Genomic DNA, 14,330 nt, shown 5'->3' on the forward strand with positions numbered 1-14,330 from the left:
ATACTATGTGAGGGGGCTGCTTTATATTCTATGAGGGGGCTACCCCAACTCCTGCTACATAATTAAGACATGTACAACCTTATATTATACCCGGATATTAGCGTGTTTTACCGCATAATTGGTGGTCTGGTATTTAACTCTATGCAGCTACATAGTGGGCCCTAAGAATGATTTTCTCTGGTGGGCCCAAGGTGTTCCAGTCCGACGCTGGTCGCAGGGAAGCACGGAGGGAGCCCCCTCCCTGCCGATGCTTCCTTTAACCCCCGGTACACCGCGATCATGTTTGATCGCGGTGTCCCAGGGGTTAACGTGTCGGGGGCGGTCACACATTGTGCCGGGTGTCAGCTGTGATAATCAGCTGACACCCGGCCGCGATCAGCTGCGCTCCCCCCGTGAGCGCAGCTGATCGCATTAGACGTACTATTCCGTCCTTGGGACTTAGGTCCCAGGTCACATGGACGGAATAGTACGTCTAATGTAGGAAAGGGGTTGATGGACCTGACAGATATCCCGGATTATCAGATATTATCAGTATTAACATTAGTTTTTTTCATGTTTCACATAGAAGCTTATAGGGAAAAAAACACCAAAATTCGCACAGTTCAGCAGCGTCTTCAGCCTCCCAGCGATCGCAGATCGCATGAAATCACATCCACTTTTCTTGCACATATAGGCCGTAGCGTAAATGCTGTGTCTTCCGCTGATTTTTTTTGGGGGGCAGAAATTCTGCTACGTTTAACTGTGTGAATAAATGCTGGGCAGGGTGCAATAGTTGACTGCTTTGTCTCCCATCCTTATAGGACCCCTAGCATGGTCCGCTGAGCTTTGAATGATCTTTTAATAGGCTTGGATTCTGATAAATAGTTGTTGCAATAATCGCTGGAACCAAGTCCTAGTGGCAGGGCTACAACCCACCTCCCCATAAAATAGAATGTACCCCCCATAAGAATATAATACAACCCACCTCCCCATAGAATATAATGTACCCCCCATAGAATACAGTACAGCCCACCTCCCCATAGAATATAATGTACCCCCCCATAGAATATAATACAACCCACCTCCCCATAGAATATAATGTACCCCCCATAGAATATAGTACAGCCCACCTCCCCATAGAATATAATGTACCCCCCCATAGAATATAATACAACCCACCTCCCCATAGAATATAATGTACCCCCCATAGAATATAATACAACCCACCTCCCCATAGAATATAATGTACCCCCCATAGAATATAGTACAGCCCACCTCCCCATAGAATATAATGTACCCCCCATAGAATATAGTACAGCCCACCTCCCCATAGAATATAATGTAGCACCCCATAGAAAATAATGTACCCCCCATAGAATATAGTACAGCCCACCTCCCCATAGAATATAATGTAGCACCCCATAGAATATAGTACAGCCCACCTCCCCATAGAATATAATGTAGCACCCCATAGAATATAGTACAGCCCACCTCCCCATAGAATATAATGTACCCCCCATAGAATATAGTACAGCCCACCTCCCCATAGAATATAATGTAGCACCCCACAGAATATAATGTATCTCCCCCCCGGTGTGTATATGTACACGCCGGTCTCCTCATCACCACCGGTGAAGCCGCTGCTGGCACAGAGCTGACATCGTGCAGATGGCCCCGATCACATCAGACAGCGCCGCCCTTTGCTCTCCAATAGAATAGCGTCGTAGTGCGGTATGCGCGCATGCTACGACTCCGGCGACACGGTCCGCAGGAGGATTCTGACAGAAGGACACATGTCCGGTCATATTATAGATATATAGTCACGAGCGAACGGGTTGACACCCTTTAAACTGTTCCAGAAAATGAGTGCAATTTACACTTGTTTTGTTCTATACCTGTTACTTATCAAAAAGTGTGTGCAGTGCGGTGGCTGGGCGCAGGCAGGCGCACATGGAGGGAGGGACCGCCGGAATAGGCAGCTGCTGTCACCGTCGCGATCCCACCAGCCTCCGAAGCCCACTGGTCTACATCCAGACACCACCGCACACATCTCTATAAGCAGACCTCAGCGCTATTTATGTCCCAGTAATGGCCAACCACTATAAATTATGGAGATTTTTTAAAATGCCACCAGAGTGATCTTCTGACAAACTGAACATCCCTGTTGTCAAAATGTCCCGCCCCTGCTGTGTATTCTGGAGAAACTAGGTGACACGTTTGTGTTTCCTGCAGCTCATTTGCATATATGGATGAGCAAGCGCTGTGATTGGCTGCTGTAGAATCATAGTATGTTTCAGTTGGAAGAGAGGTCAAAGGCCATCGTGTCTGTCCGCCTGCTGCTCAATGCAGCAATGGCAGGATTCACTAAACCCTCTCAGACAGATGTCTGTCCAGCCTCTGGGTGAACAGTCCCACCGAAGGAGAACTCGTCACCTCCTCTGGTGGCCGCCTGTTCCACTCATTGCTCACCCTCACTGTCAAAAAGTTTTTTTCTAATGTGTATCTTTTCCCTTTCATCCCATTGCTTCTCGTGCTTCCATGTGCAAATGAGAATAAGGATGATCCCTCTACATTGGGGCAACCCTTCAGATATTGGTGTCCTCCATCTTATAGAAGGGAACGCCTTTCCGACAGAACAGGCTGACTGAACGTGACGGCCGTCGCCATGATCCCTATGGCCGGCGCATACACACTGCTATGTTGCTGATGTTGTAGCACATTACTTCAATGAAATATTAATGGTGCTGACACGTGCCGGATTATCAGACGTTGTCAGTATTAATCGTGGTGACAGGTGCCGGATTATCAGATGTTGTAAGTATTAATCGTGCTGACACGTGCCGGATTATCAGATGTTGTCAGTATTAATCGTGCTGACACGTGCCGGATTATCAGATATCATGAGTATTAATGGACCTGACAAATGCCGGATTATCAGATGTTGTCAGTATTAATCGTGGTGACAGGTGCCGGATTATCAGATGTTGTCAGTATTAATCGTGCCTACACGTGCCGGATTATCAGATGTTGTCAGTATTAATCGTGCTGACACGTGCCGGATTATCAGATATCATGAGTATTAATGGACCTGACAAATGCCAGATTATCAGATGTTATCGGTATTAATGGTGCATACAGATGCTGGATTATCAGATGTTAGCAGTATTAATGGTGTTGACAGGTGCCGGATTATCAGACTTCATCAGTATTAATGGTGCTGACACGTGCCGGATTATCAGATGTTGTCAGTATTAATCGTGCTGACAGGTGCGGGATTATCAGATGTTGTCAGTATTAATCGTGCCGGATTATCAGATGTTGTCAGTACTAATCGTGCTGACACGTGCCGGATTATCAGATGTTGTCAGTACTAATCGTGCTGACACGTGCAGGATTATCAGATGTTGTCAGTATTAATCGTGCTGACACGTGCCGGATTATCAGATGTTGTCAGTATTAATCGTGCTGACACGTGCCGGAATAACAGATATCATGAGTATTAATGAGCCTGACAAATGCCAGATTATCAGATGTTATCGGTATTAATGGTGCTTACAGATGCTGGATTATCAGATGTTATCAGTATTAATGGTGTTGACAGGTGCCGGATTATCAGACTTCATCAGTATTAATGGTGCTGACACGTGCCGGATTATCAGATGTTGTCAGTATTAATCGTGCTGACATGTGCCGGATTATCAGATGTTGTCAGTATTAATCGTGCTGACAGGTGCCGGATTATCAGATATCATGAGTATTAATGGACCTGACAAATGCCGGATTATCAGATGTTATCGGTATTAATGGTGCTTACAGATGCTGGATTATCAGATGTTATCAGTATTAATGGTGTTGACAGGTGCCGGATTATCAGACTTCATCAGTATTAACCCCTTAACCCCCAAGGGTGGTTGGCACGTTAATGACCGGGCCAATTTTGACAATTCTTACCACTGTCCCTTTAAGAGGTCATAACTCTGGAACGCTTCCATGGATCCCGCCGGTGATTCTGACATTGCTTTTTTCTCACGACATAGTGTACTTCGTAGGGATATACTATTGAAGAGAAATAGCGCAATAGTGCATTATCCAGTGTAGGTATATCAATTTAAAAATAATACACTCACCAGATGGAGCTTGTAATAAGCATGGAGGATTCGCTGCTGCAGAAACCACAGATCCACGAGGGACCAACGTAGAAGATGCAGGATAGGAGAAAAAGTGGTCAGACAATCCGCGCTGCAAATCACTTTGAACCCCCAAAGGGCTTCACAGAAGTTTATAACGTGCAGCCATCCAATTAAAGACATCATATTTTTTCCACAAAAATGATCTTTTCACCCCCAATTTTTATTTTCCCAAGAGTAACAGGACCCCAAAAGTTATTGTGCAATTCATCCTGAGTACGCTGATACCCCATATATGGGGGTAAACCACCATTTGGGCACATGGCAGAGCTCGGAAGGGAAGCAGCGCCATTTAACTTTTTTGGCTGGAATTGAGATCGGACGCCATGTCGCGTTTGGAAAGCCCCTGAAGTGCCAAAACAGTGGAAACCCCCCAATTCTAACTCCCACCCTAACCCTAGCCCTGACCCTAGCTCTGACCCTAGCCCTAATGGGAAAATGGAAATAAATACATTTTTTTTTTATTTTATTATTTTTGCCTAACTAAGGGGGTGATAAAGGGGGGGTTTGATTTACTATTTATGGGGGGTTTTAATTTTTGGCAGCTGTCATACGCTAAAAGACGCTTTTTATTGTAAAAATAGTTTATGCATCACCACATTTTGAGAGCTATAATTTTTCCTTATTTTGACCCACCAAGTCATGTGAGGTCATATTTTTTGCGGGACGAGTTGACGTTTTTATTGGTACCATTTTCGGGCACGTGACATTTTTTGGTCGCTTTTTACTCCGATTTTTGGGACGCAGTATGAACAAAAACCAGCTTTTCAGGAATTTCTTTTGGGGGGGGGGTGCGTTTACACCGTTCCGCGTGCGGTAAAATTGATAAGGCGCTTTTATTCTTCGGGTCAGTATGATTACAGCGATACCTCTTTTATGTCTTTTTTTATGTTTTGGCGGTTTTATGCTATGAAAATTTTTTTTTATAAAAAATAATTATTTTTGCATCGCTTTATTCTGCGAGCTATAACTTTTTTATTTTTTCTCTGATGATGCTGTGTGGTGGCTCGTTTGTTGCGGGACAAGATGTCGTTTTCAGCGGTACCATGGATATTTATATGCGTCTTTTTGATCGCGCGTTATTGCACTTTTTGTTCATCGGTATGATAATAAATCATTAGTTTTTGCGTCGGTTTTCATTTTTTAAGGGGAACGCTAAAGGGGTTAACTAATGGGACAATTTTATAGGGTGGGTCATTACGGACGCGGCGATAACAAATAGGTGTACTTTTATTGTTTTTCTGTTTCTTTATTTTCAAAAAATGAATTTATTAGGGAATAATTTTTTTTCTTATTTATTTAATGATTTTATTAAAATTATTTTTACACTTTTTGTTTTTTACTTTATTATAATGTCCCATGGGGGACATCACTGTCCTGTGACAGATCGCTGATCTGTCACATCACAGATCGCTGTGACAGATCAGCGATCTGTCACAGGCACTGCTGCAGGCTTCCTCATGCCTGCGCTCTGCGGGCAGTGAGGAAGCCAGCTCCCTGCAGGCCCCCGAAGGTCCCCGTCGCCATATTGGATCCGGGGACCTGCAGGAAAGGCGACCCCCGCAGCGGCGCTGCACATCGCGCTGCTGTGGGGGTCGCAGGGAAGCACGGAGGGAGCCCCCTCCCTGCCGATGCTTCCTTTAACCCCCGGTACACCGCGATCATGTTTGATCGCGGTGTCCCAGGGGTTAACGTGTCGGGGGCGGTCACACATTGTGCCGGGTGTCAGCTGTGATAATCAGCTGACACCCGGCCGCGATCAGCTGCGCTCCCCCTGTGAGCGCAGCTGATCGCATTAGACGTACTATTCCGTCCTTGGGACTTAGGTCCCAGGTCACATGGACGGAATAGTACGTCTAATGTAGGAAAGGGGTTGATGGACCTGACAGATACCGGATTATCAGATATTATCAGTATTAACATTAGTTTTTTTCATGTTTCACATAGAAGCTTATAGGGAAAAAAACACCAAAATTCGCACAGTTCAGCAGCGTCTTCAGCCTCCCAGCGATCGCAGATCGCATGAAATCACATCCACTTTTCTTGCACATATAGGCCGTAGCGTAAATGCTGTGTCTTCCGCTGATTTTTTTGGGGGGGCAGAAATTCTGCTACGTTTAACTGTGTGAATAAATGCTGGGCAGGGTGCAATAGTTGACTGCTTTGTCTCCCATCCTTATAGGACCCCTAGCATGGTCCGCTGAGCTTTGAATGATCTTTTAATAGGCTTGGATTCTGATAAATAGTTGTTGCAATAATCGCTGGAACCAAGTCCTAGTGGCAGGGCTACAACCCACCTCCCCATAAAATATAATGTACCCCCCATAAGAATATAATACAACCCACCTCCCCATAGAATATAATGTACCCCCCATAGAATATAGTACAGCCCACCTCCCCATAGAATATAATGTACCCCCCCATAGAATATAATACAACCCACCTCCCCATAGAATATAATGTACCCCCCATAGAATATAGTACAGCCCACCTCCCCATAGAATATAATGTACCCCCCCATAGAATATAATACAACTCACCTCCCCATAGAATATAATGTACCCCCATAGAGTATAATACAACCCACCTCCCCATAGAATATAATGTACCCCCCATAGAATATAGTACAGCCCACCTCCCCATAGAATATAATGTACCCCCCATAGAATATAGTACAGCCAACCTCCCCATAGAATATAATGTAGCACCCCATAGAAAATAATGTACCCCCCATAGAATATAGTACAGCCCACCTCCCCATAGAATATAATGTAGCACCCCATAGAATATAGTACAGCCCACCTCCCCATAGAATATAATGTAGCACCCCATAGAATATAGTACAGCCCACCTCCCCATAGAATATAATGTACCCCCCATAGAATATAGTACAGCCCACCTCCCCATAGAATATAATGTAGCACCCCACAGAATATAATGTATCTCCCCCCCGGTGTGTATATGTACATGCCGGTCTCCTCATCACCACCGGTGAAGCCGCTGCTGGCACAGAGCTGACATCGTGCAGATGGCCCCGATCACATCAGACAGCGCCGCCCTTTGCTCTCCAATAGAATAGCGTCGTAGTGCGGTATGCGCGCATGCTACGACTCTGGCGACACGGTCCGCAGGAGGATTCTGACAGAAGGACACATGTCCGGTCATATTATAGATATATAGTCACGAGCGAACGGGTTGACACCCTTTAAACTGTTCCAGAAAATGAGTGCAATTTACACTTGTTTTGTTCTATACCTGTTACTTATCAAAAAGTGTGTGCAGTGCGGTGGCTGGGCGCAGGCAGGCGCACGTGGAGGGAGGGACCGCCGGAATGGGCAGCTGCTGTCACCGTCGCGATCCCACCAGCCTCCGAAGCCCACTGGTCTACATCCAGACACCACCGCACACATCTCTATAAGCAGACCTCAGCGCTATTTATGTCCCAGTAATGGCCAACCACTATAAATTATGGAGATTTTTTAAAATGCCACCAGAGTGATCTGCTGACAAACTGAACATCCCTGTTGTCAAAATGTCCCGCCCCTGCTGTGTATTTTGGAGAAACTAGGTGACACGTTTGTGTTTCCTGCAGCTCATTTGCATATATGGATGAGCAAGCGCTGTGATTGGCTGCTGTAGAATCCTAGTATGTTTCAGTTGGAAGAGCGGTCAAAGGCCATCGTGTCTGTCCGCCTGCTGCTCAATGCAGCAATGGCAGGATTCACTAAACCCTCTCAGACAGATGTCTGTCCAGCCTCTGGGTGAACAGTCCCACCGAAGGAGAACTCGTCACCTCCTCTGGTGGCCGCCTGTTCCACTCATTGCTCACCCTCACTGTCAAAAAGTTTTTTTCTAATGTGTATCTTTTCCCTTTCATCCCATTGCTTCTCGTGCTTCCATGTGCAAATGAGAATAAGGATGATCCCTCTACATTGGGGCAACCCTTCAGATATTGGTGTCCTCCATCTTATAGAAGGGAACGCCTTTCCGACAGAACAGGCTGACTGAACGTGACGGCCGTCGCCATGATCCCTATGGCCGGCGCATACACACTGCTATGTTGCTGATGTTGTAGCACATTACTTCAATGAAATATTAATGATGCTGACACGTGCCGGATTATCAGACGTTGTCAGTATTAATCGTGGTGACAGGTGCCGGATTATCAGATGTTGTAAGTATTAATCGTGCTGACACGTGCCGGATTATCAGATGTTGTCAGTATTAATCGTGCTGACACGTGCCGGATTATCAGATATCATGAGTATTAATGGACCTGAAACATGTGCCAGATTATCAGATGTTATCGGTATTAATGGTGCTTACAGATGCTGGATTATCAGATGTTATCAGTATTAATGGTGTTGACAGGTGCCGGATTATCAGACTTCATCAGTATTAATGGTGCTAACACGTGCCGGATTATCAGATGTTGTCAGTATTAATCGTGCTGACAGGTGCCGGATTATCAGATGTTGTCAGTATTAATCGTGCCGGATTATCAGATGTTGTCAGTATTAATCGTGGTGACAGGTGCCGGATTATCAAATGTTGTCAGTATTAATCGTGCCTACACGTGCCGGATTATCAGATGTTGTCAGTATTAATCATGCTGACACGTGCCGGATTATCAGATATCATGAGTATTAATGGACCTGACAAATGCCAGATTATCAGATGTTATCGGTATTAATGGTGCTTACAGGTGCCGGATTATCAGACTTCATCAGTATTAATGGTGCTGACACGTGCCGGATTATCAGATGTTGTCAGTATTAATCGTGCTGACAGGTGCGGGATTATCAGATGTTGTCAGGATTAATCGTGCCGGATTATCAGATGTTGTCAGTACTAATCGTGCTGACACGTGCCGGATTATCAGATGTTGTCAGTACTAATCGTGCTGACACGTGCCGGATTATCAGATGTTGTCAGTATTAATGGTGCTGACACGTGCCGGAATAACAGATATCATGAGTATTAATGAGCCTGACAAATGCCAGATTATCAGATGTTATCGGTATTAATGGTGCTTACAGATGCTGGATTATCAGATGTTATCAGTATTAATGGTGTTGACAGGTGCCGGATTATCAGACTTCATCAGTATTAATGGTGCTGACACGTGCCGGATTATCAGATGTCAGTATTAATCGTGCTGACACGTGCCGGATTATCAGATGTTGTCAGTATTAATCGTGCTGACAGGTGCCGGATTATCAGATATCATGAGTATTAATGGACCTGACAAATGCCCGATTTTCAGATGTTATCGGTATTAATGGTGCTTACAGATGCTGGATTATCAGATGTTATCAGTATTAATGGTGTTGACAGGTGCCGGATTATCAGACTTCATCAGTATTAATGGTGCTGACACGTGCCGGATTATCAGATGTCAGTATTAATCGTGCTGACACGTGCCGGATTATCAGATGTTGTCAGTATTAATCGTGCTGACAGGTGCCGGATTATCAGATATCATGAGTATTAATGGACCTGACAAATGCCCGATTTTCAGATGTTATCGGTATTAATGGTGCTTACAGATGCTGGATTATCAGATGTTATCAGTATTAATGGTGTTGACAGGTGCCGGATTATCAGACTTCATCAGTATTAACCCCTTAACCCCCAAGGGTGGTTGGCACGTTAATGACCGGGCCAATTTTGACAATTCTTACCACTGTCCCTTTAAGAGGTCATAACTCTGGAACGCTTCCATGGATCCCGCCGGTGATTCTGACATTGCTTTTTTCTCACGACATAGTGTACTTCGTAGGGATATACTATTGAAGAGAAATAGCGCAATAGTGCATTATCCAGTGTAGGTATATCAATTTAAAAATAATACACTCACCAGATGGAGCTTGTAATAAGCATGGAGGATTCGCTGCTGCAGAAACCACAGATCCACGAGGGACCAACGTAGAAGATGCAGGAGAGGAGAAAAAGTGGTCAGACAATCCGCGCTGCAAATCACTTTGAACCCCCAAAGGGCTTCACAGAAGTTTATAACGTGCAGCCATCCAATTAAAGACATCATATTTTTTCCACAAAAATGATCTTTTCACCCCCAATTTTTATTTTCCCAAGAGTAACAGGACCCCAAAAGTTATTGTGCAATTCATCCTGAGTACGCTGATACCCCATATATGGGGGTAAACCACTATTTGGGCACATGGCAGAGCTCGGAAGGGAAGCAGCGCCATTTAACTTTTTTGGCTGGAATTGAGATCGGACGCCATGTCGCGTTTGGAAAGCCCCTGAAGTGCCAAAACAGTGGAAACCCCCCAATTCTAACTCCCACCCTAACCCTAGCCCTGACCCTAGCTCTGACCCTAGCCCTAATGGGAAAATGGAAATAAATACATTTTTTTTTTATTTTATTATTTTTGCCTAACTAAGGGGGTGATAAAGGGGGGGTTTGATTTACTATTTATGGCGGGTTTTAATTTTTGGCAGCTGTCATACGCTAAAAGACCCTTTTTATTGTAAAAATAGTTTATGCATCACCACATTTTGAGAGCTATAATTTTTCCTTATTTTGACCCACCGAGTCATGTGAGGTCATATTTTTTGCGGGACGAGTTGACGTTTTTATTGGTACCATTTTCGGGCACGTGACATTTTTTGGTCGCTTTTTACTCCGATTTTTGGGACGCAGTATGAACAAAAACCAGCTTTTCAGGAATTTCTTTTGTGGGGGGGGTGCGTTTACACCGTTCCGCGTGCGGTAAAATTGATAAGGCGCTTTTATTCTTCGGGTCAGTATGATTACAGCGATACATCTTTTATGTCTTTTTTTATGTTTTGGCGGTTTTATGCTATGAAAATTTTTTTTTATAAAAAATAATTATTTTTGCATCGCTTTATTCTGCGAGCTATAACTTTTTTATTTTTTCTCTGATGATGCTGTGTGGTGGCTCTTTTGTTGCGGGACAAGATGTCGTTTTCAGCGGTACCATGGATATTTATATGCGTCTTTTTGATCGCGCGTTATTGCACTTTTTGTTCGTCGGTATGATAATAAATCATTAATTTTTGCGTCGTTTTTTATTTTTTAAGGGGAACGCTAAAGGGGTTAACTAATGGGACAGTTTTATAGGGTGGGTCATTACGGACGCGGCGATAACAAATAGGTGTACTTTTATTGTTTTTCTGTTTCTTTATATTCAAAAAATGAATTTATTAGGGAATAATTTTTTTTCTTATTTATTTAACGATTTTATTAAAATTATTTTTACACTTTTTGTTTTTTACTTTATTATAATGTCCCATGGGGGACATCACTGTCCTGTGACAGATCGCTGATCTGTCACATCACAGATCGCTGTGACAGATCAGCGATCTGTCACAGGCACTGCTGCAGGCTTCCTCATGCTTGCGCTCTGCGGGCAGTGAGGAAGCCAGCTCCCTGCAGGCCCCCGAAGGTCCCCGTCGCCATATTGGATCCGGGGACCTGCAGGAAAGGCGACCCCCGCAGCGGCGCTGCACATCGCGCTGCTGTGGGGTCGCAGGGAAGCACGGAGGGAGCCCCCTCCCTGCCGATGCTTCCTTTAACCCCCGGTACACCGCGATCATGTTTGATCGCGGTGTCCCAGGGGTTAACGTGTCGGGGGCGGTCACACATTGTGCCGGGTGTCAGCTGTGATAATCAGCTGACACCCGGCCGCGATCAGCTGCGCTCCCCCCGTGAGCGCAGCTGATCGCATTAGACGTACTATTCCGTCCTTGGGACTTAGGTCCCAGGTCACATGGACGGAATAGTACGTCTAATATAGGAAAGGGGTTGATGGACCTGACAGATATCCCGGATTATCAGATATTATCAGTATTAACATTAGTTTTTTTCATGTTTCACATAGAAGCTTATAGGGAAAAAAACACCAAAATTCGCACAGTTCAGCAGCGTCTTCAGCCTCCCAGCGATCGCAGATCGCATGAAATCACATCCACTTTTCTTGCACATATAGGCCGTAGCGTAAATGCTGTGTCTTCCGCTGATTTTTTTTTGGGGGGGGCAGAAATTCTGCTACGTTTAACTGTGTGAATAAATGCTGGGCAGGGTGCAATAGTTGACTGCTTTGTCTCCCATCCTTATAGGACCCCTAGCATGGTCCGCTGAGCTTTGAATGATCATTTAATAGGCTTGGATTCTGATAAATAGTTGTTGCAATAATCGCTGGAACCAAGTCCTAGTGGCAGGGCTACAACCCACCTCCCCATAAAATATAATGTACCCCCCATAAGAATATAATACAACCCACCTCCCCATAGAATATAATGTACCCCCCATAGAATATAGTACAGCCCACCTCCCCATAGAATATAATGTACCCCCCCATAGAATATAATACAACCCACCTCCCCATAGAATATAATGTACCCCCCATAGAATATAGTACAGCCCACCTCCCCATAGAATATAATGTACCCCCCCATAGAATATAATACAACCCACCTCCCCATAGAATATAATGTACCCCCATAGAATATAATACAACCCACCTCCCCATAGAATATAATGTACCCCCCATAGAATATAGTACAGCCCACCTCCCCATAGAATATAATGTACCCCCCATAGAATATAGTACAGCCCACCTCCCCATAGAATATAATGTAGCACCCCATAGAAAATAATGTACCACCCATAGAATATAATACAGCCCACCTCCCCATAGAATATAATGTAGCACCCCATAGAATATATTACAGCCCACCTCCCCATAGAATATAATGTAGCACCCCATAGAATATAGTACAGCCCACCTCCCCATAGAATATAATGTACCCCCCATAGAATATAGTACAGCCCACCTCCCCATAGAATATAATGTAGCACCCCACAGAATATAATGTATCTCCCCCCCGGTGTGTATATGTACACGCCGGTCTCCTCATCACCACCGGTGAAGCCGCTGCTGGCACAGAGCTGACATCGTGCAGATGGCCCCGATCACATCAGACAGCGCCGCCCTTTGCTCTCCAATAGAATAGCGTCGTAGTGCGGTATGCGCGCATGCTACGACTCCGGCGACACGGTCCGCAGGAGGATTCTGACAGAAGGACACATGTCCGGTCATATTATAGATATATAGTCACGAGCGAACGGGTTGACACCCTTTAAACTGTTCCAGAAAATGAGTGCAATTTACACTTGTTTTGTTCTATACCTGTTACTTATCAAAAGGTGTGTGCAGTGCGGTGGCTGGGCGCGGGCAGGCGCACGTGGAGGGAGGGACCGCCGGAATGGGCAGCTGCTGTCACCGTCGCGATCCCACCAGCTTCCGAAGCCCACTGGTCTACATCCAGACACCACCGCACACATCTCTATAAGCAGACCTCAGCGCTATTTATGTCCCAGTAATGGCCAACCACTATAAATTATGGAGATTTTTTAAAATGCCACCAGAGTGATCTGCTGACAAACTGAACATCCCTGATGTCAAAATGTCCCGCCCCTGCTGTGTATTTTGGAGAAACTAGGTGACACGTTTGTGTTTCCTGCAGCTCATTTGCATATATGGATGAGCAAGCGCTGTGATTGGCTGCTGTAGAATCCTAGTATGTTTCAGTTGGAAGAGAGGTCAAAGGCCATCGTGTCTGTCCGCCTGCTGCTCAATGCAGCAATGGCAGGATTCACTAAACCCTCTCAGACAGATGTCTGTCCAGCCTCTGGGTAAACAGTCCCACCGAAGGAGAACTCGTCACCTCCTCTGGTGGCCGCCTGTTCCACTCATTGCTCACCCTCACTGTCAAAAAGTTTTTTTCTAATGTGTATCTTTTCCCTTTCATCCCATTGCTTCTCGTGCTTCCATGTGCAAATGAGAATAAGGATGATCCCTCTACATTGGGGCAACCCTTCAGATATTGGTGTCCTCCATCTTATAGAAGGGAACGCCTTTCCGACAGAACAGGCTGACTGAACGTGACGGCCGTCGCCATGATCCCTATGGCCGGCGCATACACACTGCTATGTTGCTGATGTTGTAGCACATTACTTCAATGAAATATTAATGATGCTGACACGTGCCGGATTATCAGACGTTGTCAGTATTAATCGTGGTGACAGGTGCCGGATTATCAGATGTTGTAAGTATTAATCGTGCTGACACGTGCCGGATTATCAGATGTTGTCAGTATTAATCGTGCTGACAC

Source organism: Dendrobates tinctorius, unplaced genomic scaffold (genome assembly GCF_039654945.1).
Source record: "Dendrobates tinctorius isolate UK_male_01 unplaced genomic scaffold, ASM3965494v1 ptg000250l, whole genome shotgun sequence".
Lineage (NCBI taxonomy): Eukaryota > Metazoa > Chordata > Amphibia > Anura > Dendrobatidae > Dendrobates > Dendrobates tinctorius.